General features: G+C 45.9%; 1 protein-coding gene across 1 annotated transcript in view; it reads left to right on the top strand.

Annotated features, from left to right (window-relative positions):
• The window catches only part of PRELID2 (PRELI domain containing 2), a 201,437-nt gene that overhangs the window by 173,251 nt on the left and 13,914 nt on the right, over positions 1 to 14,272 (top strand). The gene's annotated exons all lie outside the window — the stretch shown is intronic.

Genomic DNA, 14,272 nt, shown 5'->3' on the forward strand with positions numbered 1-14,272 from the left:
CTAACTCAGCATGGTGCACCCAGTGCCAAGGTGACCACCCTATGCAGGATCCTGTGCCTGAAGCAAACCTTACAGGCCATCCCCACAGCATGGGGTCTGGGTACGGCTCCAGAGGTTGGGTCGATCCAGAATATAAAAAAAACTAGTAAAACTGATTTCTCCAGAAGGGGGAAGAGGTCAATCACCTTGATACATTAGAAAAAAACGGAGGACTCGCAGAGTGGAGTAGGGTTATAGGGGAGGCCCCAGCGAGGTGTGTCCTCAAAAGCTTGCAAATGTCCAATCACCTAAAGGTACAAGCCTATATAACCCATGGTGTATGAATACGTTGCCTGTGTCTTGTACTGTATGATTAAGATATACATTGCTGTAGCTAATCAAAATAAAGCAAAATCACTACATTGTAATTAGCCGCTACAGCTAATGACAGTGTAAAAAAATCCTTCATAGTAGTAATCTGCTCTGAAGATCTCCAGCCAAGTACAGTGTAACAAAATCTGTACTTTGTATGAATCAATGATCAGTGTAACAAGCTGTTACCCTGATTACTAAAGCTGGACGTGCTGTTAGTATTTCTTTCACACAGACTCTGCTGCCAAACTGACTGTGCATCCTGCCAGCTGCAGGTAAATATGTATCAGTTCATTTTAAAATATTAAAAATATAGTAAAATATTTGCATAATTTTTACAGCGGCAGAATTGTGAACCTCTTGGAATTATCTGGTTTTCTGCAGTAATTTACAATAAAATGTGATCTGATCCTCAACAGTCACATTAATAGACAAAGCTAATGGGGGAAATTCAATAAAGCTGCTGCGCTACTTTTCTGGCGTTATTCCTTCTTGTTAAGGCATTGTGCCAAATTTAGGAACTATTGTAACACTTTAAGTTCTGACAGTGACTCGTGTACCAAATTCAGGTAGTTCTAAAATGTGCCACTTTTATATTGTGTCACATTGCATGTGCCAAATATAAAAGTGGAGCTAATTAAGACTAATTCTCTTGGCGAGAGAGGAAAGCGAGAAAAACGGTCTCAGACAGATTTTGCAAGTGTCTCTTGTGCATTCCAAAAGTGCAAGTACAAGTTCTGAATTTGGTTCATTCTTCACCACTTTTAGAACAGGAGAGACACTTCCAGTGACTGTGTTTAAGCTGATAACACACAAACCCTTCTAATTTCTGTTTCTTTATTAACCACTTTAATACAGGGCACTTCCCTCCCTTCCTGCCCAGGCCAATTTTCCCCTTTTAGCGCTGTTGCATTTTGAATGACAATTGCGCGGTCATGCAACACTGTACCTACACCAAATTTATGTCATTTTCCCCCCACAAATAGAGCTTTCTTTTGGTGGTATTTGATCACTTGTGCGATTTTTTTTACTTTTTGCTAAACAAATAAAAAAAGACCGAAAAGTTTGAAAAAAAAAGTTTTTTTTGTTTGTTATACAATTTTGTAAATAAATACGTTTTTTCCTGCACTGATGAGACTGCACTGACAGGCACTGAAGAGGAGGCACTGAAGAGGAGGCACTGATGGGGTGGCACTGATGGGGTGGCACTGATAGGCGGCACTGATATGCGGCACTGATAGGCACTGATATGTGGCACTGATAGGTAGCACAGATATGCAGCATTGGTGGGCACTGATAGGCGGCACTGCTGGGCACTGATAGGCGGCATTGATGGACACTGATAGGTGGCACTGACGGGCACTGATAGGTGGCACTGACGGGCACTAATGGGCACTGATAGGCGGCACTGGTGGGCACTGATGGGCGGCACTGATGAGCGGCACTGATGGGCACTAATGGGCACTGATAGGCGGCACTGGTGGGCAATAATGGGCACTGGTGGGCGACACTAAAGGATGGCAATGATGGGCACTTGTGGGCAGCACTGATAGGGAGGACACTGGTGGGCATCACTGATGGGGAGGGCAATGGGGGGCTCCCTGAGCCCTGATTGCCATCCCTGGTGGCCATAGTGGGCATCCCTGGGGTCATAGCGGGCATCCCTGGGGTCATAGCGGGCATCCCTGGGGTCATAGTGGGCATCCCTGGTGGATCTAGTGGCATCCCCCCCCCCCCCCCCGAGGGTCTGCACTGGTAATCAATGATCTGATTACCAGTGCCGATCCCCCCCCCCCCCTGTCAGGGGAGCCGCCGATCGGCGCTCCTTTACTCGTGCCTGTCAGGCACGAACTAAGGAAAGCCGATCAACGGCTGTTCCTATTTACTATGTGACCAGCCGTGATTGGACACGGCTGATCACATGGTAAAGAGCCTCCGTCAGAGGCTCTTTACCGAGATCGGAGATGCAGGGTGTCAGACTGACACCTCGCATCACCGATCGCCGCTCTGCGCGCCCCCGGGGGGCGCCCAGAGCTGTGTTATCCTGCCGCCGTCATATGACGTCTGGTCAGGATAACACAACCACATTCCCGCCGTCAATTTGTAATAGGGCGGGCGGGAAGTGGTTAAACACACCCCTTTAAAAATTCAGAGTGATGGAGGAAAAAGTAAGTTAACCATCGGGGTTAGTAGCTGGTCAAACTTTCTTTTGGCAGTAATGACTTCAAGCAATCCATTTCGGTAGCTCTGGATCACACCTGCACAGCGTTCAGGAGGAATTTGTGACGATTTCTCTTTCTAAAACTGCTTCAGCTCAAACACATTTGTAGGCTGTCTGTTCTGAATGACTCTCTTGAGGTCATGTGACATGTTTATTAAAAACAATGCTACTCACATATATAAAACAGTGCTGGGCAAATCAAACTCTCCAGTGGAATACACAGATCGCTTACAGATTTTGTAGTGCTTGATGATGATCTGATATTTTTGTAAACATGGGAATTTATTTTCCCCTAAATAGTGACAAGTGGTCCAGGCCCTGAGGCAGCAAAGCAAGCCTAAATCATGATGTTCCTCCACCATACTTCACTGTTGGGATGGTGTTTTGATTTTAGTAAGTTGTGCCCTTCTTGTACCATAGTGCTGAGTATTCTTCCTGAACAATTCAAAATTTTGTTTCATCAGTCCACAAAACATTTTCCCAGTAGGGTTCCAGTTTGTCAAGGTGTTCTTTGGCAAACTTAAGACGTGCAGCAATTCCTTTTTTTGTTTGTTTATTTTTTTGCAGCGGCTTACTTTGGTGTTCTGCTATGGATATGGACACCCTCCCTATTCAAAGACTTACAAATGGTAGACTCATGATCAGGAATGTTTGCCGGTTCCAGTGATGTCTTCAAGCATAGATTATGCATTTTTTTTTTCTCCTTCTAAATCAGTTGACTGACTGTGTTAATGGGGGAATCCCTCCCGCTGCACTATTGTATTCTGACAGCGTTCGGTTTCCGCACCGTCAGAGCACATTAATCACTGGCTGCGGCTTTAACCACAAGCAGTGATCACAAGAGAAATACCTGACATGCCATCCAATCGATAGATGAACTTCAGTACAACCAGCCTGCGCATAAATGGATCAAAATGTTGTTCTGTGTAGGGCCTGCCTTACTCATGGGTTGTCCTTTACCTTATTGAGGATTCTGCATTGCACCTTGGGAGTCATCTTGCCTGGGCACCCACTTCTAGGAAGAGTAGCCACAGTACTAAACTGTCTCCATTTTTAGGCAATTTGTCTGTCGACTGATGGATACAAAAACACTTTGAGATTGCTTTGTATACCTTTCCAGCCTTATGCAGATCAACTAATCTTGATCATAGGTCTTCAGATAGCTCCTTTTTGTGAGGCATGGTTCACTTCTGCTGAAGTAGCTGTAAACCAAACCTGCAAACTCCTTTTTTTTTTTTTTTGTTTAATTGAACTCCTAGGTGGGCAAACTATGGACTTTAATTAGCTTTCATTGAAGTAATTTGTCTATATGGCTCTCTTCACACGGGCATTCCGATCAGGTCCGCCTGTCAGTTTTTCAGGCGGACCTGATCGGACGCTCCGTGCACCTCTGTGCGGCAGTTGATGTCAGCAGTGACATGTCTGCTGACACCATGCCGCTTTCAGATACTGTCAGTGAAATACAGATGGATAGTGACCTTATTTTCCATCCTTCTGGAGGATCGGATGAGATCGGATGACAGGCTGTCCTTTCATTCTGATCGCCCCATAGAGGAGAGCGGGACTCTGACAGAACCGTCTCCACACAGTGAGCAGAGATGGACCTTTAACCTGCCTGCTCAGCAGGGATCAGTGGATCGATCTCCTGCTGAGCAAAGCGGAGTCCGCCGGGCGGAAAGGACCTATGGGTGGGTTCGCTTATTTTTTCCTCCAGCACTGTGAATGTTTAATGGTGGTGTTCAATAAAGACACGAGAAATTATAATGGTCTGTGTGTTATCAGCCTAAGCACATTGTGCGTGTCTATTGTTGTCTTAAGCCTGCAATAGACTAAATGGTTTTCTTCCTGCGACCACGGGTTGAAGAGAAATGTTTCTCTATCGTTCATCGACAGACGCAGCTTCTTATCTTCATGACTCCTAAGGTTATGCTCCTCCTTCTAGGAATAGGCACTAAGCAGGAAAAAAATGTAACCACGCCTATGGGGGCTGTCCCTGAATGCATAACCCCTCAGACTCTATCATCAAACAGTTTGTTCTGCCTAGTGTTAGGAATAGGACCTAGCTCCCTGCTGGGACTTTGGTTGTAGCTGTAACAGGGAAAGATTGTCATTTTTTTTATTTTTTAACTAGTTAGTTCCTGAGGACAAAGATCTAGAGGAACTACAAGCAACATCATCCTGGAGTCGCAGCTTCCCCTTGGCTGACAGCACCCCCATCCTGGGTGGGAGGTGATCTGTTTCGGAGTGGTGCCCACCTGGTACCATGGTATGGTGAGTAAAATTGTCCCCCAAAACACCCTTGGCGGTCGCGGGGCGGGCGTGGGCCCCTCCCTGGAATGGTCGGACTTTAGGGGCTCCCTCTGTTCCCTGGCACTCCAAACTAATCTGGTGTACCCCTTGGCATTCCCCTACCTTGGTTTTACCTTGGGGGGGCAGTAATAATGCGGCCATTATGATAATTTGAGGGGGGTGGATTGTCCTGGGTGAGCCTCTGGCTAGGGACCTTTAGATGCCTATTGTTCTGGGACCCCTTTGGAGTCCTGGGGACCGCTTGGCGTGCCGTAGGGCCACCATTTTGCTTTTTCATGATCTCTGTGTTCTCATTAGTTTGCATGGGCAGCAATTTTCTATACTTCCCCATTGAGAATGTGTGAGCGGCCGTTTCCTTGAGGTCTGTGGCATGGACAGCCATGCGGCATGGCTTATAAAGATAGAGGCAGAGCTTCTTCCTCTTCCTGTGCAGACAGTGTTAGTTTTGTTTTTACACTGATCAGGCTGGATGTTTCTCTGTGGTCTGGTAACATTCCTGGGTTTCCCTGTGGGTTTTTTCCTCTATAGCTCTGCTATTCTTACATAATAATAATCGGGGATTGTGAATCCGCAGTAATAGTGGTGGGACCGCGTTTTTTGCGGTCTTAGAGGAACATTGCACAAAACATTTTTTATTTGAGCAATAAAGTCCCAGGATAAAAATTCACTTGCAGACCCCCTGGAAGCGACTGTGGGACCCTTCAGTTGACAGTCGCAGCCAGAAATTGCAGTTTTTTAAAAGCCTGATGTCAAAGTGGATTTTGTCATTTCTGGTGCTGCCAGCCGCAAACGCCCTCCGCCCTCAACTCCATTGGCAGAGTCTTCGGATTCTGAAACAGATATGGTTGCCGCGGACGCAGACCACCTTGAGGAGTCAGTGTCTTCACATTCTGACAGTGAAGAGGACCTGTCCTCCACAGCTGCCACGGGGAAACGCACATTGGTGGAAGCCCTGGTAGTTTCTGTGCAGAAAACCCTAAAATTGGCTGATGAACCTACAGTGTCAGATACGCAGGTGTCTTTTGGCCCCCCCAAATCCCGTAAATTGGGCAACGTATTCCCTTGACCAGAATTGTTTCATACTATTGTGGAAGAACAGTGGCGATGCATTACGCACATGTTGGTGGTACCTAAGGTGCTGCCAGCCGCAAACGCCCTCCGCCCTCAACTCCATTGGCAGAGTCTTCGGATTCTGAAACAGATATGGTTGCCGCGGACGCAGACCACCTTGAGGAGTCAGTGTCTTCACATTCTGACAGTGAAGAGGACCTGTCCTCCACAGCTGCCACGGGGAAACGCACATTGGTGGAAGCCCTGGTAGTTTCTGTGCAGAAAACCCTAAAATTGGCTGATGAACCTACAGTGTCAGATACGCAGGTGTCTTTTGGCCCCCCCAAATCCCGTAAATTGGGCAACGTATTCCCTTGACCAGAATTGTTTCATACTATTGTGGAAGAACAGTGGCGATGCATTACGCACATGTTGGTGGTACCTAAGCGTTTTGCACGCCGTTATCCTTTTGTGGAGGCAGTGTCCAATAGGTGGAGTCTCCAACATTTCCGGATCCCGTGGATAGACGGGTGGAATCCTTTTCCCGCCATTTACTTGTGGTAGCAGGTCACATGTTAAAGACTACCTTTGTAAATGTTTTAGTAGTGCAGACTGCTACTGAATGGGGAAAGTTTCTGAAAAGTAACTTGGAAACGGCACGGCTTCGCCCTGTGGTACTGGAACTAATGGACCAGTTGACCCAAGCCCTGGTGTTCATGTGTGATACGTCCCTGGACTCAGCTTTGTTGGTGGCCAGGACATCCGCAGTGGGGATTGCTATTAGGCGCATGGTATGGCTAAAGTGCTGGTCGGCTGACCAGGCTGCGAAGAAGGCTGTGACTGATCTTCCTTTTACAGGGGAGAGGCTATTTGGATCCTCCCTGGATGAGTTGATCAAAGGTATCACGGGGGTAAGAGCACTAATCTGCCCCAATCCTCTAAGGGCAAGGCGCCGCGTAATAGGGGGGGGGCATTCCTTTACTGCTCACAAACGTCTTTTTCGTGCCTCCGGGTCGCAAGACTAGGTAAACTGTTTAGGTCTTCTGGGATTCCAAGAAGCCATGATCGGGAAAATCCAAGTCTGGCCAATCTGGACCTGCAGACAAGTCCTCGGCTGCATGAAGGGGCGCTCCCACCCGAGTCTGGGGAGGGGGGGCGTATTCGATTTTCAGGAACCCTGGACCTCCTTGATTCAGGACAAATGGGTTCACAAACTGATCCGATTAGGATACAAGATTGAATTCTGGTCTTGTCCATTGGACAGGTTCTTCCCGTCCAATCTTCAGTTATCCCCAGTTTGATTAAGGGGCTTGTGATTGGCGGTACACGACTTGGTGTCGCAAGGAGTGATTGTACCGGTTCCTTCTCAGGAACATTTTCAGGGGTTTTATTCAAACTTATTCACCGTGCCCAGAAAAGAAGGCAAGGTGCGTCCCATCCTGGATCTCAAGGTCCACTTTGTGTGGGTACAGAGGTTTCGGATGGAATCCATCCGCACGGTAGTAGCGTCACTGCATCAGGGAGATTTCTTAGCCTCCATCGATATCAATGACGCATATCTACACATCCCTATCTTTGCTGGACACCAGCGGTGCCTATGCTTTGCGGTAGCAGAGGAGCATTATCAATTTGTGGCATTACCCTTTTACCCTTTGGTCTCGCCCCCGCTCCCAGAGTGTTTACCAAGGTTCTAGCACTGCTGCACCAGCGGGGGATTGCAGTACTGGGGCACCTGGACGATCTCCTGTTTAGAGCAGACTCTCATTCCACCTTGTTGGGGGATCGGACGATCACGGTCAGAACTCTGCAGGAGTTTGGTTGGAAAATCAATTTCAAGAAATCCGCGCTGACTTTGGTTCTGAGACTGGATTATCTGGGCTTGACTCTGGATTCAGCCTTGGCGAGGGTTTTTCTTCCCCCGGACAAGCTGCAAAAGTTGCAGGAGGCAATATTCAGTTGTTGTTGGACAACAATCTGTTCTCTCTAAGAGTTTGCATGTGAGCCTTGGGTCTGATGGTATCGACCTTTGAGGCGGTTCCGTTTGCTCAGTTCCATACAAGGCCTTTGCAAAGGGAGATTCTTATAAAATGGAACAAGGATCCAAAGTCCTTGCATTCTTTGATTCGGTTGAGCCACAATACAAAATCTGCTCTGTTGTGGTGGATTCAGTCTCCAGCACTGTGCCAGGGCAAGTCCCTCCTTCCAATGTTTTGGACAGTGGTAACCACGGACGCCAGCCTGTCGGGCTGGGGCGGGGTGCTGAGTAAGCTCTGTGCCCAGGGTACCTGTACGATGGAAGAGTCAAAACTTCCAATAAATGTTTTGGAGCTCAGAGCGATGAAGCTTTGTCTGAGTCATTGGACGACTCGTCTGCAAGGTTGTTTGGATTCAATCAGACAACGCCACGGCTGTGGCTTACATCAATCACCAGGGGGGGCACCAAGAGTGTCTTGGCTGCCAAAAGGTTCCAGCCCTTTCTGCTGTACACATTCCAGGTGTGGAAAACTGGCAGGCGGATTACCTGAGTCGTCAGGTGTTGGATCAAGAGGAATGGTCCCTACACCCGGAGGTGTTCCGCCTCCTGTGTGGGGGACTCCCGAGGTCGATCTGTTTGCCTCTCGCCGCAACAAGAAGGTGCAGAGATTTGTAGCTGGGTCTCGAGATCCTCTGGCCGACACCACAGAAGCACTGGTGGCTCCTTGGTGTCGGTATCGGCTGATTTATGCATTTCCCCCATTAAAACTCCTGTCGAAGCTTCTTCGCAGGATAGAGGTGGAAAACCTTCCGGTCATTCTGGTGGCTCCAGACTGGCCTCGTCGGTCTTGGTACGCAGACCTGATAAGGCTGGTCGCCGATACCCCTTGGAGACTTCCTCTCAGGGAAGATCTGCTGTCTCAAGGTCCGATCTTCCATCCTTCTTTAGTCACTTTAACGGCATGGCTGTTGAAAGTCAGGTGTTGAGAGATAGGGGTCTTTCTGACTCTGTGATTCCTACACTCTTGAAGGCTAGGAAGTCAACTTCCAGGAAGATCTACCATCGTAGGTGGAATTCTACATTTCATGGTGTGACTTGCTGAAGGTGCACCCTCGCTTGTTTTCGATCGCTAGGGTTTTGCTCTTTTTGCAGAAAGGGGTTGAACAGTGGTTGACTTTGGGTACTATCAAAGGCCAAGTTTCGGCTTTGGCTATATATATGTTCAACGCCCTTTAGCTACGCATGTCCTAATCCAGACTTTTATCCAGGGAGTGAGCCATATGTCTCCTCCGAGGCGATCCCCGTTACCTCCGAGGGGATCTAAATCTGGTGTTATCTGTTCTTCAAAAGCCTCCTTTTGAAAAAATTCAGAAGATTTTGCTGCTTTCTTTGTCTCAGAAGGTTGCCTTCTTGGTGGCCATCACTTCTGCCCGCAGGGTATCTGACTTGACAGCGTTGTCTTGCCGCTCACCTTATCTGGTGGTACACAGGTATAAGGTGGTACTTCAACCTAATCAGTCGTTCCTTCCTAAGGTGGTTCTGATTTTCATCTGATTGAAGACATTGTGTTAAAGGCAAAACCTCAGCATCCTAAGGAGTATGACTTGCATTCTTTGGATGTGGTTCAGGCGATCAGGGTTTATTTAGAGAGACCACTGAGTCCTTTAGAAAATCAGCTCTTTTTTTTCCTTATTGAAGGACCTCGTAAGGGAATGGCTGCGTCTTCTGCAACCATTTCCAGATGGATCAGGCAGACGGGGGCAACTAAGGGGTCAGGTTCCTCCTTTCCCAGTGAAGGCTCATTCTACAAGACCGCTGAGTGCCTCTTGGGCTTTTCGCCATCAGGCGTCAGTGCTACAAGGCTGAAGGGAAAATGTCCCAAGAACAAGCAGGAACTGAAGACAGTTGCAGTAGAGGCCTGGCAGAGCATCCCCAGGGATGAAACCCAGCATCTGGTGATGTCTATGTGTTCCAGACTTCAGGCTGTAATTGACTGCAAAGGATTTACTACCAAGTATTAAAAAGTGAAAGTTTGATTTAGGATTGTTAATATGTCCCATTACTTTTGGTCCCTTAAAAAGTGGCAGGCACATATACAAACTGTTGTAATTCCTACACCTTTCACCTGATTTGGATGTAAATACCCTCAAATTTAAAGCTGAAAGTTTGCAGTTAAACCACATCTGGTTTGTTTCATTTTTAAATCCATTGTGGTGGTGTATAGAGCCAAAAAGATTAGAATTCTGTTGATGTCCCAATATTTATGGACCTGACTGTAAAAAACTTACTTTAATCATGCATGGTCTGATTTCAGTCTCCTAAGTGCAGATACACAGTTCAGGTAAACCCTGCTGCTGAATGCCTGCTTTCGGTATCCCTTACAGGTGGTAACTCTAGAGCTGATAGGCCAGTGTCATTTTGTTTCCTGCCTCAGCACAGTCACTTGTGTGGTTATGTAACATTCATCCATCAAAGCAAGAACAAATCTTTGCCAAAGATGCCAGAAGACATTGTCCCAGCACCATTTTCCTTAAATAATTAGCACTTTGCATGCAATAAATGCATTAGGTTTGTTTTATTGTAAAGTATTTATGGCATTAACAGTTATGTATATGCTGCCAGGGGTTTTCCCATAAGTAGACTGCAGATTAAAGTGTAATTTTCCAACTTCGGTACTACCTAAGCAGGCTGTCAGTGTTGCACTGTCAGCTCTGGTGATTCTAAGCAACCATCCTAAATCCCAAGATCATTCTTTCATTCAGGGAGGGGAGCTCTCAATTAGTGCCCATTATTCGATGAAATCTGTCTTTGGAAGACCATCTCCCCTATTGTCAGAAGAGGCTGTGTCTTTTATATCAAACGCACTTTAATTAAACTCCCATCTGGAAAACAATTAAGATAGAGCTTCTGTATTTAACTAGTCAATAATTCAGCAGATGAATCTCATTAATAGACTTCTCTTCATGACTCGTGGAACAGGGCTACAGGTTGGGTTATACTACAGAGATCGATATTGGATCAATAAAGTCCAGTAAATTTCCATTTAGACAGCTCTTAGTAAAGATAAATAACTTGTGTTGATGAGTTTGCTATAGTACACTGGGGTCTTATGACTATTGCTGGGATATGAAATATTTAAAGCTATTTTTATATTTTTGTGACCATTCTTTGAGTTTATAAATTATACCATTGTGCAGGAGTGATTACAAAGGCTCTAACAATTTAGCATCGATCAAAACCAGATGAAAAACCACTGCTGATAATATTGAACTTTAGGTTTTAAGAAAATAAACCTGTAGAAAAACAATACAAAGTTATCCCTTCAGCAATTTTGTTGACCCTCTAGCTTCAAAATGTTAGGGCACCGACCCAGACCAAGTCTGCATAATTGATCGTCTGCTTTCCTGACGTACCTATTTCTTTCTAGGTTAGTGTCTAAGAAAATTTTGAAGAAAAACTGCTGTGGCAGTAACCATATTTTTCTCATGACTGGTTTATTTGTAAAGAATAAGCACTTAATACGAGACTTGATCCTGCATGCATGCAAATGTCTTGTTAGGTACCTTATTCTGGCCACAGATATACCTTAAAGTTGAACTCTGGTCTCTTTTGGTAGCATTCAGCAGTGTAGTAGCTGTAGGTGATTGGGTCAATTCCACCTCTTCTTATTACTCTAAATAGTCCCTCACTATAGTTAAGTCTAATCTGTTCTGTATAAGAGCGGAGCCTCCGGGAGGAAACCTCTGCCTCTGAAATAAATCAACTAGTCAGAGTCTCATACAAAGGCTTACTTACCAGTTTATTACGTTTCAGAACTATATATACATGCATCACAAAAAGGGATTGGCCTAGGGTACATTCCTTATAAGGGGGTATAAACTAATCCATTTCAAGCTATACGAGCTATAGGAAACACGCTCCATTTACAGGCATTAACTTATTCAGTAGATTCTATTGGTTAATAATGAAAGCTTAGACATTTCTGATCTCATTAACAGAAATAATAACTAAAGGCCACGGTATTCTACAGGAAACAGATAGTATAATTAGAACATGCTATAATGTGTCAATTGCGAGATACGTGCAGAAATCTATGTCTTAAATGGAGTTAAAACACATAGTTATACAAAATGGAGGAGCATGTCCCACGCTCCTACAGTAGCAAGCTTAGATTTAGATGGTTGATTCTATATACTGTTGTGAAGACTAGTCGCCTCATTCTGATGTGTGCTGCCTGACTTGTCACTTGACCACTCTCTAGTAGTTCTGATTGGTCCAATTGATTTTAAGCCTCTTTTTCACACGGGCGTACCATTTGCTTCATCCGTTTTTTTAGAAAATTGGATTAAAGACATTTCCAGACTCAGACTCCTTTTTACATCTGTAAGCAGGGAATTTCTCGCTGATGGAATAATGAAAACAGATGGGGGCAGTGTGTGGAGCAACAGAGGGGGCAGTGTTTACAGAGAGTGAGGAGTATGTACACAGAGGATCTGTCACTTGCCCCCACCAGCAGATGACAGATCCTCTGTGTACACCCCCCCCCCCCTCCTGGCAAGTGACAGATCCACTGTGCACACACTTCCCCTGTTGGCAAGTGACAGATCCTCTGTGTACGCAGAGTGTACTTATTCCCCACTGACAGCAGAGATGAGACACTGGTTGTTAGGACACTGGTGGGTGCCACCTCCTAACAACTAATGCAAAGCGAACAGTTTGTCCATTTACATTGAATGGATCTTAACAGATGTGGATGTAAGCAGATGATCATCTGTTTGTTCATAGACATACATTGCTGTCTGTTTTTCATCTGTCAATGGATGGATGAAAAACAAAGAAATGGGTCTTAAAGTAGTTGTAAACCCCTACATATACCCAATAAAGTGACTGGCCTTGTGTGATACACAGAGATTAAATAAATCCTCCTATATAAGTTTTACCTGTTTATCGGCACTTTTCTCTTCTCTACATCTGTTCAAAGTCCATAATTTATAAAGCTTGCCTGAGCTGTCAGAAAAAAGGGGGCGGAGGGCTAAAGTTGCACACTGAGTAGTCAGGAGAGCTCTTTGATAGCTGATTGGAGGGAAGGGGACACTCCCCCCTTTACACAGCACACAGGAATGGAGATCCCTCCCCCGGTCACCTTTCTCTTGGTGTCCAGAAAACTTGTCAGAAGAGATTCATGCTTGTATCAGAGGAACGAAGCTGCAGCCAGAAATGACATTAAAGCGGAGTTCCGGCCAAAAAATGTTTTTTTCAATAAAAATACCCCCCGGACAGTCAGGGCTAGTACATTCCACAATGGATAGCCTCTGTACTGTCCCGGGTCACACTTACATTTTAGAAGAAATACTTACCTTGAAAATTTCTTCTCCAGCGCTGCCATCTCAGATGTGGGCAGCTGAAGCCAGCGTGTCCTCTTCCGCGTCCTCTTCTCCCAGAATGCGCCTGCACCGGCCCCGCTCGTCACTTCCGGTGCAGGCTCGTCATCCCTCCACAGCTTTTGGGCATGCCCAGAAGCTGTTTAGCAGGGAATGAGGCACTGCACCGGAATTGACGAGCGGGGCTGGTGCAGGCGCATTGATTCCTGGGAGCGATGACGTTCAGCTCCCAGGAATCAATGCAAAGAGGCAGTGACGGTGCGGGCCACGGCCACAGAGGGAGGAAGTGGAAGAAAGGTGAGTATATTTTTCTTCAATAACAAGGTAAGTAAACAAAAAAAAAAATCGTAACCATCCATTTCTTTTTCAGGTGACCAATAGCAAGCGGATGGCCCAAAATCGATTATGTCCATTTTGTGGCCGGAACTCCGCTTTAAGTCCCTGGTCACACCGGAGCGACTTGTCGTGCAATTTGATCATTTTATATTGCATGACAATCAAACCCCATTGTCTGCAATGGAAGAGGTCAAATCGGTGTGACTCAAACTCCATTGGATTCGCACTGATTTTGAAAGTAGTTCCTGCTCTACATTTTGCAAGTTTAGGTACGACTTGCGTAGAGATTTGTGCATGAAATCACACAGATATCTTCCAAGTCGCATTGACATGCGACTTTGAAATAGTGTGGCTTCAAGTGAATTTGCACAATTTTAAAGTCTGATTCAGTGTGACCGAAGACTTAGAGCTCTGGATTGAGAAAAGTACACACTATAGAGAGACGTGCTTTTTTCATTTTTCATGTCTGAGGTTTACATCCACTTTAATACGTTGGCACTACCATTAGTAGGAGAATCCCAGCTCATAATGCTGGCTTGGTTTACTCTTGTCTTTTCCTGTGTATTTCCTCCCCGTGGATAGCTGTCCTGCCTCTCTGCTAGGTGCCTAGGAATAGAAAATGCGGACAATGGGGTGTAGAAGTGCTTG

The sequence above is a fragment of the Pelophylax lessonae genome, assembly GCF_965119305.1.
Source record: "Pelophylax lessonae genome assembly, chromosome: 4".
In the NCBI taxonomy this organism is placed as follows: domain Eukaryota; kingdom Metazoa; phylum Chordata; class Amphibia; order Anura; family Ranidae; genus Pelophylax; species Pelophylax lessonae.